The sequence below is a fragment of the Balaenoptera acutorostrata genome, chromosome 13 (genome assembly GCF_949987535.1).
Source record: "Balaenoptera acutorostrata chromosome 13, mBalAcu1.1, whole genome shotgun sequence".
Lineage (NCBI taxonomy): Eukaryota > Metazoa > Chordata > Mammalia > Artiodactyla > Balaenopteridae > Balaenoptera > Balaenoptera acutorostrata.
In genome coordinates, this window is record NC_080076.1 from 10,302,764 (window position 1) to 10,320,137 (window position 17,374).

Genomic DNA, 17,374 nt, shown 5'->3' on the forward strand with positions numbered 1-17,374 from the left:
TTTTGATGAAACAAATGATATTACTATAGTTATCACAATATAACCCTCACTGTAATGTATTTGTTTGCTTATGTTATATTCACAACTACACAAATATGAAATTAACTATATAGAGTTATGGGGATTCAAAGATGCAAGCTGAATATCTAATATTTTATATGATATTTTAATGGAACATATTTAAAATGTGTAAGCACTTGTAATTTTTGGAAGGTAATTTACAAAATCAAATTCAGATAAGTTTATTTTCCCAGCTTAGATTTCTATAAATTAGTAAAATTTGTTTCTGTATAATGAAATAAAGTCACAGGACAACTATGTACCTTTAGATTTGTTGAAGACATTTGTAGTAAAATCCTCAACTTTCCTTTATCAATACTATTTATATTATTGGGCAAAGGAGAATAAGGACCCAGACTTTTGAAAGAATCTACTGAAAAAGGTGGTTTGAATAGATACCTATCCAGGGACAAATTAACCCTTCATATAAGCCATATCACTTAGACTGATTAATATTTAATAAGTTGCAAATATGCTCTTTTTACGTTGCTATGGCTATGTACAGTTTATCACTATAGAGCCATATTTTAATAAAAAATTTTGCATATACGCTAAAAATGCTGAAATGAAGAAGGTGGAAAGAGTAAGGAAACTTGATATGGGTGTTAATTATGACAATGTTATAGCTCCCTAGTTAAATCTTTTCTTAAGAAATTTTATCAACAAGTCCAAGTAGAACCATTACCAGATATCTATTTTTTTTAAGGCAGGTGGGAGAATTACGTTTAATAACATGAAGCAATTAATTATATCTTACTTATATAAAGAGGATATTTTTTTGCTGGATACCAATTTTCTTCCAGGTTTGGGGTCAGTAAAATACATTTAATATCATCTTGTTAATACTGAATTTAACAATTCTCAGACACATCTAGATTCTTACTGCAATGCAAAGACAAAAGTAAAATAAAATCTTTTAGAAAAATTGTACCAAATGCTGCTGCTCTATCACTTATCAAAGTGGCTTTAGTAGATTTTGTTCTCATTTTTAGGATATAACTATGGAATTTGTAAAATAAGACATTTATTAAAATTGTAGATGTAATAGTCTTTGAATCCCAATAAAAAATATTTTACAAAAATATAATTGATATCTTGAAATCACTTTTGTATGAGTTACCAAGTGGATAAATACAATTTAAAAGATAATAGATATTACTGAACCATCCACATTTGTCTGCTTTTATTTATTAGAAAAATTAATGGATTCTTCCTATTGGCTCAGACTTTTCAAACTGTCTGTAAATTTTAAGTATCACTGATGTCAATGGATAGCTATTAAACTTATCTTTGAGTGTCTGGTGTAAGAGAAAACATAATTTTCAAGTCAATAATATCATATTATGGAAAACAATGATGTGCACTTCACTTTCAGGAGAAAAATTCCCCAGTGAAGCAAACTACAAAAAAAAGAATACAAAACACTCGTATCAAAGAACAGATGAAATTTCATGTAAATTGGTTTTCTTTTCTCTGACTGATATTAAGCATTTTCTATTCACCTTGAAAGCAGATTTCACGAAGTGATTGTGGATATCTAAATGTGTGTTAATATAACACTCAATAAATGATTAACTGTTGTAGGGTCAAACTAATAAATCAGTATTTTGACCCACTTCTGTTAACAAAGCTTTTTTTTTTTTCTGACTCACTATTGTTTAGACTATGATTTCAAACATACACGATATTTTAATTCTCCCCCACCTTAGAAATTTTTCTTTTAAATTTTTGGTCAGTTTCTTTTTTTCTAGGACATTGTCGAGCACATTAATAAAAGCTTTTTATTGACTTAACAAGTAAAGGCTTTTGGTTTGTTTATTACAAATCCTAGTTCATTTCAATTTTTAGTAGGACAAAATGCTTAAAAAACGTGGGAACTTTCTAATATATTATACTTTGATTTTCAATTTTTAACATGGCTAAATCTGTAACATGATTCAGAAAATTAAGTATATTTCATGTAGATGCTCGTAATGTTCCTATAATATCAAAGCAATTATTAGAAAATTATATAGCATAAGCAGTAATAGCATAGCATAAACATCTGGATATGTTTTCAAATTAGCTTTACTCAAAGATAATCAAATGTTTATCAAACATATAACAAAATATCCCTTCACGGTGACCTACATAAATGGGATACTTAGCCAACATCATTTGGATTAAGTGCAGTAACAAGAGATTCCATTTTATTACATGACTTGTAAAAATTGATTTTTATTTTTTACACAACTATTTTTAGACACACACTGGTTATTTAAAAGGAAAGGTAAAGGAAAAAGTAAGGAGAAAGGAGGAGAAGATAGGAAGAAGATAATCCAAAGGAATTATCTTAGTTTGGGAATTTAGAAATTAACTTTAACTTGACATAGCCTTCCAAAAGATAATTTTCACTTCAAAGTATAAGTTTCTTTTAGAAATGGTAAATCCCATTCAGGAAAAGTTATATTCTAAATCTGAGGTACTAGAAGTTAACAATCACAACTCTCTGTCTATCTCTCTGTCTGTCTCTGTCTCTGTCTCTCTCTCTATATATATTTAAATATATATATATATATTTTTTTTTTTTTTTGGTTGCCGTACTTAAAAAAACAAAAGACAACAAAATCAAAACCAAAAATAGCAAAAACCTATCTTCTGTGGTTAATCTCATGTCCATTAAAGTTTTACCTGGAAGCAAGTGCTAAAATTATTACTTAAGTGTTATATCAGGAATAAATCAGCAAGCATAATCACAAAGCCTTCAAGGAAATCGGAGTTATATAGAAAATTACAGTTTTGGAAGGAGAAGAATATAAGAATACAGAGTGCTTCTGTGGAGCAGAGCCTGGCAGAGTTGGATATTAGCAAAATGAGGCATTATGAAAGCTGAAAGTGGAGGAAAGTTGCTTATATTTGGAGTAAGCAGAGAAGTATATTTACACGAGAAAATGAAGAAAAGAAGAGCCCTCACATATAATTATCTTTAAAAAAACAACAGAAACAAAGGTAACCTAATTTTTTAAAGTTCTCCCAGGACTATTTTGTAGAATATTACAAGAATTCACCTTAGACTTTGCCTTTGATGAATATTTTACCAACTCAACACACTTAAATTTCTCACTGGGTGTCTCAATATACATGAGTCATAGATTTGGCAAAGATATTGTTTCAAAAGAACTAAACATCTCAATCTATTAGTCAAATCACTTTTTTTCCAGTAATTCAGGCTTTTTTCTTAAAACTATTTCATCTCTTCTTTTTTCTCCTTTTATCCTTGTACACAGTTAAATCTAGATCATGTTTTTGTCCTCAAATTTATGATGTATATCACATTTGCCCTTTTATACAGGCATCTGCTGGCTTATTTTCTTTGCATACAGTAGTTGCTCAATAACAATTTCATCCATTCAGTGAACATTTTGAGTAACTATGATGGGCTACGCAAGGTACTACTTACTGATACTACCACAATGAACACAGTCCAAGAGCTATGCAGCCGATATAATGTTGGGTCAAGAACTTTAAATTAGTGATGTGAGTTTTTCAGGGTTTTTTGCCATTACTATTTTCAGATGGTTCATTGCAATAGTTTCCTCATACATATTCCACCTAATTGATATCATATGTTTTGTTACAATTAACATTATGTTACGAAATACATTTTGTTTACTTTTGCACAAATTATCCAATCACTTTTTAGCCCTATCATTCTTTATAGGTCTACAGAAACTATATTCTACTCATTGTATTATGAGAACCTTTATTTTCTGTCTTCCTTAATTTCATCAGGTTGTTTCCTGAATATTCAATAACTCTTTATCATAAAACACAGTAAATTGTAAAAATGAAAATACTTTAAAAATATCCAGTATGAGAGGCTCCAGACTATGAGCTTTTTCACTTTATTTTTTTATTGTTTATTTTTTATTTCTTTTATTTTTATAGTTTTCAACTATAATCTCTTCAAATATTTTCTCAGTCCCTTTTTTTTTCTCTTCCTCTGGACCCCTATAATTCGAATGTTGGTGCGTTTAATATTGTCCCAGAGTTCTCTGAGATTATCCTCAATTCTTTTCATTCTTTTTTCTTTATTCTGCTCTGTGGTAGTTATTTCCACTATTTTATCTTCCAGGTCCCTTATCCATTCTTGTGCCTCAGTTATTCTGCTATTGATTCTTTGTAGAGAATTTTTAATTTCATTCATTCTGTTGTTCATCATAGTTTCTTTGCTCTTTAGTTCTTCTAGGTCCTTGTTAAATGTTTCTTGTATTTTCTCCATTCTATTTCCAAGATTTTGGATCATCATTACTATCATTACTCTGAATTCTTTTTCAGGTAGACTGCCTATTTCCTCTTCATTTGTTTGGTCTGGTGGGTTTTTACCTCGCTCCTTCATCTGCGGTGTATTTCTCTGTCTTCTCCTTTTGCTTAACTTACTGTATTTGGCATCTCCTTTTCGCAGGCTGCTGGTTTATAGTTCCCGTTGTTTTTGGTGTCTGCCCGCAGTGGCTAAGGTTGGTTCAGTGCCTTGTGTAGGCTTCCTGGTGGAGGGGACTGGTGCCTGTGTTCTGGTGGATGAGGCTGGATCTTGTCTTTCTGGTGGGCCGGACCACATCCAGTGGTGTGTTTTGGGGTGTCTGTGACCTTATTATGATTTTAGGCAGCCTCTCTGCTAATGGGTGGGATTGTGTTCCTGTCTTGCTAGTTGTTTGGCATAGGGTGTCCAGCACTGTAGCTTGCTGGTCGTTGAGTAGAGTTGGGTCTTAGCATTGAGATAGAGATCTCTGGAAGAGCTTTCACCGTTTGATATTACATGGAGCTGGGAGGTCTCTGGTGGACCAGTGTCCTGAACCCAGCTCTCCCACCTCAGAGGCTCAGGCCTGATCCCCGGCCAAATCTCCAGGACCCTGTCAGCCACACGGCTCAGAAGAAAAGGGAGGAAAAAAAAAAAAAAAAAGAAAGAAAGAAAGAAAAAATAAATAAATAAAATAAAATAAAGTTATTAAAGGAGAAAAAAATTATTAAAAATTAAAAAGTAATAAAAAAAAGAAGGAAAGAAAGAGAGCCACCAAACCAAAAAACAAATCCACCAATGATAACAAGCGCTAAAAACTATACTTAAAAAAAAAAAGAAAAGAAAAAAAAATGGACAGACAGAACCCTAGGACAAATAGTAAAAGCAAAGCTATACAGACAAAATTGCAGAAAGAAGCACACACATACACACTCACAAAAAGAGAAAAAGGAAAAAATATATATATATATATATATATAAAGAGAGCAACCAAATCAATAAACAAATTTACCAATGATAATAAGCTCTAAATACTAAACTAAGATAAACATAAAACCAGAAACAAATTAAATGCAGAAAGCACACCCCAAGTCTACAGTTGCTCCCAAAGTCCACCGCCTCAATTTTGGGATGATTTGTTGTCTATTCAGGTATTCCACAGATGCAGGTACATCAAAGTGATTGTGGAGATTTAATCCGCTGCTTCTGAGGCTGCTGGGAGAGATTTCCCTTTCTCTTCTTTGTTTGCACAGCTCCTGGGGTTCAGCTTTGGATTTGGCCCGGCCTCTGCGTGTAGGTCACCTGAGGGCGTCTGTTCTTCGCTCAGACAGGACGGGGTTAAAGGAGCAGCTGCTTCGGGGGCTCTGGCTCACTCAGGCTGGTGGAGGGAGGGGTACGGATGCGGGGCGAGCCCCCTTCAGGCTGTGTTCACGCAGCCAACCCTAGTCCTCTCCCTGGGATCCGACCTCCAAAGCCCGAGCCTCAGCTCCCAGCCCCCGCCCATCCCAGCAGGTGAGCAGACAAGCCTCTCGGGCTGTTGAGTGCTGGTCCGCTCCGATCCTATCTGGGGGAATCTCTCTGCTTCCCTTTTTTATTTTTAATTTCAATCTTCTTATAATTTTCTCAGATTTTTTTTATTACTAATTTATTCAAGTTATCTATTTAAACTGTCATATTCCACTAAAAGTCATCCTCAGGGTGAAAATACTGTAATCTCACACATATACACACATTAAATTCTTGGTGATCAATAAGACTGGTCAATTTAAATTAAACAAGGTATAATCTACTAATTGTCCATGATTTATAGTGCAAAGGTCTGATATTCTTTAATAACAGTCTTATAACCCTATTGTATTTGACACTGTTTTTATTGTCCTTATAAATTTTCCATAATCATATAATGTAAATCTCTCTATATATATCAATATATATAACAATTCTTATGCACGATGCCTTTTTTAAATGGAAAGCATGAAAAAATTATTTTTGTATTTCTTGGAGTGTTACTCCTTTAAAGATTAGCATCAAATATGATTCCTTCTAAAATGTAAGTGATACCATGGATTATTGGAATCCTTTGAGCTCTCAAAACCTAGTTCAAAAATCATCTTATCTATAAAATATCTGAAGCTATTCCCAGTGAGCAGTAAAATGTCCAACATCTAAAAGGCCATACCTTACTTTATTTAAAATATATTTTTTATGTTATTTGTGTTGTAGCTGACTTCACATTGCCTTAAACTTTAACTCAGGTCTCTTCTCCTCCAAGATACCTTGTGCAGGTTTGGCTGAATGCCTGCGCTCTCTGTTTCTTTAAGCATTTGGAGGATGCTTTATTCAGCTATCTATTTCCCTACATATGAAGGAGTTTGGCACCGTGAAGACAATAAATAAATATTTGCTGGCTGAAGTGATACTTGAATTATATTCTATCTAATTTCTGACTTCCACGTCTGCTTTAGGTTAAGAAGACATCATAAAATTTCTTAATTTGCCTTATGTTTTCAGTCATAATAGTAATATGTACAGTACAGAGTATTATATAGTTGTTTAATTTTTTACACTAGACTGTCAACTACATAAGGATAGAGACCATTTCTTCTCTTAAAGTGCCTGACACATATTGGTACCAAATAAGCATTTCTTGAATGAAGTTAAGTACTTATTAATGAGATGACTGAACTCTGTGTCTCATAATGGACTACAGGCGCTTTCACAGCAATGCTGCTCAGATCGGTGCTTCCCACACAAAATACCAGAACAACAACTACCTGTTGAAATAAGACATTAATTCTGTGATTATATGTAGCCATGAGCAACATATGGATGTGAAGCAACATCCAAAAATCAGGATTTGGGGGCAGAAGGCAGAAAATGAAAGTTTAAGGGAACTCAATGTCTGGACAAAGGGTGGTACAGATTTCCACTTAAGAGAAAAAAAATGAAGCAAGATGAAGAATCCTGAAATAAAACAAGTAAACAAAAAATGAAAATGTTATGTCTTATGTACCTCTGACTTTTTTTTTTTTTTTTTTTTTTTATGGCTGTGTTGGGTCTTCGTTTCTGTGCGAGGGCCTTCTTCTAGTTGTGGCAAGTGGGGGCCACTCTTCATCACGGTGCGCAGGCCTCTCACTATCGCGGCCTCTCTTGTTGCGGAGCACAGGCTCCAGACGCGCAGGCTCAGTAATTGTGGCTCACGGGCCCAGTTGCTCCGCGGCATGTGGGATCCTCCCAGACCAGGGCTCGAACCCGTGTCCCCTGCATTGGCAGGCAGATTCTCAACCACTGCGCCACCAGGGAAGCCCTGACTTCTTTTTAAATAGCATTATGTATAATGCACACAAAATTTATACAGGTTATTTATTAGTTTACTCATAAAAGGAGAATATATTTAATATCCTTAAACTCATTTGTCTTCCTTGGTATTTTTCACAAAATAAAAGCTCAAACCCATTTGTTTTGAAAACAGAGTAGGACTGAAGTCAGTTTAGACATTTAGCATCACTAAGCCAGCAACAGACAACCATCCACATGCCTCAGGATATGTAAGCACCTGCCTGCTTGAATATGTTGCCAGTATTGGACACTGACTACAAACAACTGGTGGGAGGTTTTTGTAAAACATCAACCGTACATTTGATAATGTTCTTTCTTGTTATGTCTAAAAAAGGTCTGCTTCTACTCATAGCGATATCCTAGTGTATTTCCAAGTCTCATAAAACAGCAAGATGAAATAGGACAGTGGCATCTTTATAATGGTTAGAGGAAGACAATTCATGGTGAGTGTATTTGAAAATTTGAGGGAATCAAGGCTGTCTTTTTAAAATAACCCTGTTTCTGGCAGCAAATCAATAAAAGTGACATTTTTTGTGCCCAGTGTTGTGGCTTCTTGACCTTTAAATTCCAACGTTAGAAATGTGTATCAATAAATCTTAGTAATGTCCTCAATTAAAATCACTACGTCCTTATTATACTGACAAGAGAACTACCATAAACAGTTTGCCATAAAAGCAGTCTGAATGAATGGAAACATTCTGCTTTATGCTTAATGTGATCATTTGTGCCAGAAGTTATTGAAAGTCAAGTTAACTGCTCAAATCAAGTTAGAAAACAGATATACTGTACAAAGATGCAAACTTGATGGGATTCCAAAGTATACCTTTGCCAAGATATACAGTGAAATTTTATTTAGTTTTTCACAGAGTTAATAGTAAATAAATATACAATCATCAGGCCAATAATGCACATATTTATGAAATAATAAACTCAAAATTCTTGTTTTACATACTGCTAAGGTGAATCCATTTATTCAACAAACATATAATTAATTCCAACTATTTGACCAGCAACGTACTGATTTGGTAGAGATAAAGATGAATAAACCAGTCTCACTACTTTAATTAAGAAATTCATGGATCCTAAACTATTTTGTCAACTATCATAATACAATATGATAGGCGTTGTATAGATACAGTTTTTAAGTTATGGTGGGATCACAGAGGAAGAAGGGATTTTGTCAATTTGTAGTGGTACAAGGAGGTAGAGGAAATGACTCAGAGAAGACACTGAAAAACAAAAAGTATTTCAAGAGACCCAGGGTAAAGGGAGTATGAAAGGATACACAAGGAGTATGCGGAGGACATGCATATCAGAATATGATACGTTCCTAGGAAACTACAAGTGGTATAGAAGGCTGTGACAAAGTGGCAGGACATTAGGTTGAATGAACCGACTGGTTTTTGATATTGGTCTGCTGGGTAATATCTTATAATATTGATAGATTTTACAGGAAACTATCCACAGAATCTAAAGAGCATGGACTTTGAAGTCACACAGACTAGAAACTCTGCCTAGCATTAAAAGACATATGACCTAGTGGTTAAAATTCAGGGCTTTTGAGCCAAACTTCCTGGGTTCAAATCTGGACTCTACCATTTCCTGGAAGTCTAGGATTGCTTATGTTAGAAATGATACCTGCCTGCTGAACATATAATACTTCTCCTTCCCCATCTAACAAACTGGGATATTAATAAAAGCCTGGTGGATGACTGTTTTATTGTTCCCTATGATTCACTCCCTTTTCTGTGTGAGAAGATAATAATAGAGTCTTATCCACAGTCAGGGAACCTTCAGAGTCAATGGGATGTAAACAAATGTCACTTTTCATCATATCCAAGCAGAAGCTTTAGGAGCCAATGCTTATTTCCAGTTGTCCTATTTCCCTCTACCCTGAGCCTAATAGCTCTTCTTTCTTCTAAAATCTGGAAAAAAGACTTGTAGTTCAAAGATAGAGTCACTGCGATTCCACAACTGACAGGTAACCTGAGGGGAAAAGACTGACCCCAAAAGTCAAGGAAAAGTGAAGCTCTTAATGATATTAGTCAGTCACCTTACATTTTACAAATTTTCATTGACCATAGGTGTTGCCCTTAGATAAACTGGCTTGGAGCCTTATTCGTCATTTTGTTTTCACTTTGGCTATTATACTTATCAGATCTGTTCAAATGCATGTTTCAATTACTCATCTGGTTTTTCCTGGTTAACCTTCCTGTTTCTGCTTTTAGAAATATTAGAAAGACTCTCTGTCTTCCTCCTAATATTTTGGCAAAAAAATAGAGATCTTGGGAAGTGTCTGAGAAATATTATTTATATGATCCCAAGCAAGACCAGTACTGTGCATTAAGTGCAAGATTAATGAGTGGGTAAAATGGTATATTATTGGGAAGTTTGTGACTGCTTCTAGGTCACATAAAATGAATTAATATGTTAATATAAACTATCTCAGAAAGTCAAAGTATAATCACCTGAAAAAAATAAGCAAGAATATAATTACAGCTATTTTAATCATATTATAATATGCACATAAGAAAGCATGCTACATTTTAGTTAAAAAATATAGAGATAAGATTTGCATATTAAAATACTTTATTATGATTATGCAAATCAAATACCATTTAAAACTTCTTCAGCATAATGAAGAGAAAAATGTTGCTTTGCTTTTTAAATATATACTTAAATAATGAAATTCATGTCACATTTTTTTGACTCCACTTCAGATTCTTTGATGTCTAAAATACAGTTCACTTTCTTATGAAAATGAAACGACTTCCTTGCCTGGTATCATGTGCTGAGTATTAAGATGCTTACCCATTCACAAGCAGTTGTGCAAATTCAAATTTGATTCAGGAGAAATACTGCCCAACGGTTTATTTATACATAATGAAATGGATTCTTAATATATAACTACATCTTATACTGCCAATAGGTATCTTCATCAGTAAAGTTTAGTAGCACAATCAAAAGTTCAGTGCTCAGATTACAAAAGACTGTATCTGTACCATCACTGTTGGATTTCAAAGCTATTGGGTTTTCCCCAGAATTCTCTGGCAGGATCCAGAAATTGCAAAGCTGACAGAAGTTTTCGGAAGAGCCATCTTCCAATGTACGGTAATTATATTAGCAAGAGTCTTAACTTTTACTGAAACAAGTTTAAGTAAACTGATGTGATTTAGTGTGAAATAATAATCCATTAAACTCAGGACTTGTTATCAATATTATTTGAGGATATCTCTGTTAAGAAGCTGAAATATGCATTTCCCAAAACACATTTAAAAGTTATCTCTAGTAATATGAAAAATGGGAAACAGATCCTTAAAGTTTTATTCTTTGACTAAAAGGAATGGTGTCAGTTTATTATATCCCATTTTCTTTTTTAAATTTTAAAGGGATTTTATAGTATAATTATATAGCATGCATTGAACATGACAAACTGCTACATGTGCTATGTTTTTCAAACAATACTAAAAAGAACTGAATTGTTTAAGGAATCAGTTTTGTCTTCATGGATTATTAACTCAATTATTGGAAGCACTATACAGTAGGAAATGTATTTAGGAATACTGTAAACCTTTGCCTCTTCACTTTTTTAGGATTATTAGAAATGCAATGCCAACAACTTTGTATATATGTGATACAGAGAGTATTGTTAATAGACAATTATACATTACTTAAATATGAATTATAATAATAATGGTGGCTTCTAGTTTTCTATAACTGAAACTAAAAATTCTCAATTTTTTTAAAATCGATATTAAGCTACCTTGACGGAAAAGATCACCCGTTTATTAACATCCTGATAATATCCAAAACAGCTCCACAAATTGATTTGCTAGCAATGACTTCCCAAAGTAGTCTGATTGAATTGAAAGAGAATTAAAATGAATGAAGGAAGAGGTGAACTATCTGTGTTTAATCTCCAGTTTCATCAGAAATCGATTAACTAGATGACTTTGGGTCCAAAAGAATTAATTATACTCAGTCTCCAGTATAATTAACAACACTATGGCCATCTCCCAAAATATTCATTAAACAGTCAGGAACAATATGAAATTCAAATTAAAATTGAAAAAGAGATTAAATAGAAGTAGTCATCTCTAAAAAGAATCATACTACATCTGAGATGAAATCATTTGAGCAATACAAAATATGGAAATACATTTTGTGTTACATTTAATTATCATTAATTCTAGCACTGCAAGCTGGCAGCTATTTTAGGCTCATTACAAGGACTAAAATGGGCTAGAATGTTAATATGAATCTATCCTCATTGGAATAATGGGAATATGCTTCAAAGTTAAAGAAAGTTTAAAAATAAAGTTCAGGGTTTCAGTAATTCCTTACATTTTCAATTATAAATATGCATTATACATAACCTGCTGATAATACATTGATTACAGTACAGTAACAAAAAGCTCCAGCAACGTTTTCTTATCATAATATTTTTAAAATAAATGTGTATGTTCACTCACTGTGTTTTTCTAAAAACAATTTTTGCTTTTGTGTTTGTGGATTTAAATTAAATCTCATGGTATAAAATCCTTATTGTTTAATGAGTCGAATTTAAAGTATGCATCCAAACTTCTGGAGAAACATTATTGGCTTATTTTGTAAAATTATAGACTATTATAATATTTGGGCCTTGCTATTTATTATTTCCTTATCTGGTTGCAGGCATACTATTTTCTCAGATAAACATCACGACCATAAGGATGACACATGCATATATGAAGTCAAATGTGCATTAAGTGGCAAGATACTTCAATCGTAGCCAGAGCTAGTCAGATAGTATGTAGTTCAAATGTAAAATTTCAACATATGGAAAATATTAGTGTAACATATATTAAAATATGATGTCATGTTTGTCTCTGATACCAGGAATCAGGTTTCAACTGTCCAAGTTGGTAGTACGGAAGTAACTGTTCAGGAAAAATAATCATACATGTTTATAGGAAAATATCTTTCATATATATGAAAAGTATACATGGTGTGATAATTAACAAAACATTTTAAAATATATTGTCGTCTTACTTTTACGAAAACTTAAATCATGCTCTCCTCCAAGGCATAACCAAAGTTAGGTTTTGCAGTTTGAAAGCTGCAGTTTTGAAATGTATGTGTGCGTGTAATTTGTATAAACCTTATGAAATCCTTTTTAAATGTCCATTAACTTCATTTTTATTATTTTTAAAATAAATTTATTTATTTATTTATTTTTGGCTGTGTTGGGTCTTCGTTGCTGTGCGCAGGCTTTCTCTAGTTGCGGTGAGCGGGGGCTACTCTTCACTGCAGTGCACGGGCTTCTCATCATGGTGGCTTCTCTTGTTGTGGAGCACGGGCTCTAAGTGTGTGGGCTTCAGTAGTTGTGGCACGTGGGCTCAGTAGTTGTGGCGCACGGGCTTAGTTGCCCTGCGGCATGTGGGATCTTCCTGGACCAGGGCTCGAACCCGTGTCCCCTGCATTGGCAGGAGGATTCTTAACTACGTCCACCAGGACGTCCCTAACTTCATTTTTAAATCCAATACACGTATGAAAGATTCTCAAATAGATTACTTTTTTTTTTTTTAAGTGAGAACAAAATCTTAAAATGATTATTTTTAAACACTGAGGCAAACTGGATTTTGCCTTAGAAAGGACTGATATAGTGTAATTAGTCCACATAATTGGCAGTATTGTGGCACATATATGCAATGGAATATTACTCAGCCATAAAAAGAAACAAAATGGAGTTATTTGTAGTGAGATGGATGGAGTTAAGAGTCTGTCATACAGAGTGAAGTAAGTCAGAAAGAGAAAAACAAATACAGCATGCTAACACATACATATGGAATCTAAGGGAAAAAAAAAAAAAAAGGTCATGAAGAACCTAGTGGCAAGACGGGAATAAAGACACAGACCTACTAGAGAATGGACTTGAGGATATGGGGAGGGGGAAGGGTAAGATGTGACAAAGTGAGAGAGTGGCATGGACATATATACACTACCAAACGTAAAATAGATAGCTAGTGGGAAGCAACCACATAGCACAGGGAGATCAGCTCTGTGTTTTGTGACCACCTAGAGAGGTGGGATAGGGAGGGTGGGAGGGAGGGAGATGCAAGAGGGAAGAGATATGGGAACATATGTATATGTATAACTGATTTACTTTGTTATAAAACAGAAACTAACACACCATTGTAAAGCAATTATACTCCAATAAAGATGTTAAAAAAAAACACCATAATTAACTTCTTCAAGTAGAAATGTGGGAAGAGTAATGTAAATATAAAAACACTTTGATGGGGCTTCCCTGGTGGTGCAGAGGTTGAGAATCCGCCTGCCAATACACGCGACACGGGTTCGAGCCCTGGTCTGGGAAGATCCCACATACCGCAGAGCAACTGGGCCCGTGAGCCACAATTACTGAGCCTGCGCGTCTGGAGCCTGTGCTCCGCAACAAGAGAGGCCTCAATAGTGAGAGGCCCGCGCACCGCGATGAAGAGTGGCCCCCGCTCGCCGCAACTAGAGGAAGCCCTGGCACAGAAACGAAGACCCAACACAGCCAAAAATAAATAAATAAATAAATAAATTTAAAAAAACAAAAACAAACAAACAAAAAAACCACTTTGGAGAGATTAACCAAGATGGCGGAGTAGAAGGACGTGCTCTCACTCCCTCTTGCGAGAGCACCAGAATCACAACTGGCTGCTGGACAATCATTGACAGGAAGACCCTGGACTTCACCAAGGAGGACACCCCACGTCCAAGGACAGAGGAGAAGCCACAGTGAGACGGTAGGAGGGGCACAATCAGAGTAAAATCAAATCCCATAACTGCTGGGTGGGTGACTCACAGACTGGCGAACACTTATACCACAGAAGTCCACCCACTGGAGTGAAGGTTCTGAGCCCCACCTCAGGCTTCCCAACCTGGGGGTCCGGCAAAGGGAGGAGGAATTCCTAGAGAATCAGACTTTGAAGTCTAGTGGGAATTGATTGCAGGACTGTGACAGGACTGGGGGAAACAGAGACCCCACTCTTGGAGGGCACACACAAAGTAATGTGTGCATCGGGACCCAGGGGAAGGAGCAGTGACCCTGGGGGAGACTGAACCAGACGTACCTGCTGGTGTTGGGGGGTCTCCTGCAGAGGCGAGTGGTGGCTCTGTTTCACCGTGGGGATAAGGACACTGGCAGCAGAGGTCCTGGGAAGTTCTCCTTGGCGTGAGCCCTCCCAGAGTCTGCCATTAACCCCACCAAAGAGCACGGGTAGGCTCCAGTGTTGGGTTGCCTCAGGCAAAACAACCAACAGGGAGGGAACCCAGCCCCACCCATCAACAGTCAAGTGGATTAAGGTTTTACTGGGCTCTGATCGCCACAGCAACAGGGAGGGAACCCAGCCCCACCCATCAACAGTCAAGTGGATTAAGGTTTTACTGAGCTCTGACCGCCACAGCAACAGTCAGCTTTACCCACCACCAGAGCCTCCCATCAAGCCTCTTAGATAGCCTCAACCACCAGAGGGCAGACAACAGAAGCAAGAAAAACTACAATCCTGCAGCCTGTGGACCAAAAACCACAGTTACAGAAAGACAGAGAAGATGAAAAGGCAGAGGGCTATGTACCAGATGAAGGAACAAGAAAAAACCCCAGAAAAACAACTAAATGAAGTGGAGATAGGCAACCTTCCAGAAAAAGAATTCAGAATAATGATAGTGAAGATGATCCAGGACCTCGGAATAAGAATGGAGGCAAAGATTGAGAAGATGCAAGAAATGATTAACAAAGACCTAGAAGAATTAAAGAACAAACAAACAGAGATGACCAATACAATAACTGAAATGAAAACTACACTAGAAGGAATCAATAGCAGAATAACTGAGGCAGAAGAACGGATAAGTGACCTGGAAGACAGAATGGTGGAATTCACTGCTGCGGAACAGACTAAAGAAAAAAGAATAAAAAGAAATGAAGACAGCCTAAGAGACCTCTGGGACAACATTAAACGCAACAACATTCGCATTATAGGGGTCCCAGAAGGAGAAGAGAGAGAGAAAGGACCAGAGAAAATATTTGAAGAGATTATAGTCGAAAACTTCCCTAACATGGGAAAGGAAATAGCCACCCAAGTCCAGGAAGCGCAGAGAGTCCCATACAGAATAAACCCAAGGAGAAACACGCCGAGACACATAGTAATCAAAGTGCCAAAAATTAAAGACAAAGAAAAATTATTGAAAGCAGCAAGGGAAAAACGACAAATAACATACAAGGGAACCCCCATAAGGTTAACAGCTGATTTCTCAGCAGAAACTCTGCAAGCCAGAAGGGAGTGGCATGAAATACTTAAAGTGATGAAAGGGAAGAACCTACAACCAAGATTACTCTACCCAGCAAGGATCTCATTTAGATTTGATGGAGAAATCAAAAGCTTTACAGACAAGCAAAAGCTAAGAGAATTCAGCACCACCAAACCAGCTCTACAACAAATGCTAAAGGAACTTCTCTAAGTGGGAAACACAAGAGAAGAAAAGGACCTACAAAAACAAACCCAAAACAATTAAGAAAATGGTCATAGGAACATACATATCGATAATTACCTTAAACGTGAATGGATTAAATGCCCCAACCAAAAGACATAGACTGGCTGAATGGATACAAAAACAAGACCCATATATATGCTGTCTACAAGAGACCCACTTCAGACCTAGGGACACATACAGACTGAAAGTGAGGGGATGGAAAAAGATATTCCATGCAAATGGAAATCAAAAGAAAGCTGGAGTAGCTATACTCATATCAGATAAAATAGACTTTAAAATAAAGAATGTTACAAGAGACAAGGAAGGACACTACATAATGATCCAGGGATCAATCCAAGAAGAAGATATAACAATTATAAATATATATGCACCCAACATAGGAGCACCTCAATACATAAGGCAACTGCTAACAGCTATAAAAGAGGAAATCGACAGTAACACAATAATAGTGGGGGACTTTAACACCTCACTTACACCAATGGACAGATCATCCAAAATGAAAATAAATAAGGAAACAGAAGCTTTAAATGACACAATAGACCAGATAGAATTAATTGATATATATAGGACATTCCATCCAAAAACAGCAGATTACACGTTCTTCTCAAGTGCACACGGAACATTCTCCAGGATAGATCACATCTTGGGTCACAAATCAAGCCTCAGTAAATTTAAGAAAATTGAAATCATATCAAGCATCTTTTCTGACCACAACGCTATGAGATTAGAAATGAATTACAGGGAAAAAAAACGTAAAAAAGACAAACACATGGAGGCTAAACAATACGTTACTAAATAACCAAGAGATCACTGAAGAAATCAAACAGGAAATAAAAAAATACCTAGAGACAAATGACAATGAAAACACGACGACCCAAAACCTATGGGATGCAGCAAAAGCGGTTCTAAGAGGGAAGTTTATAGCTATACAAGCCTACCTAAAGAAACAAGAAAAATCTCAAGTAAACAATCTAACTTTACACCTAAAGAAACTAGAGAAAGAAGAACAAACAAAACCCAAAGTTAGCAGAAGGAAAGAAATCATAAAGATCAGAGCAGAAATAAATGAAATAGAAACAAAGAAAACAATAGCAAAGATCAATAAAACTAAAAGTTGGTTCTTTGAGAAGATAAACAAAATTGATAAGCCATTAGCCAGACTCATCAAGAAAAAGAGGGAGA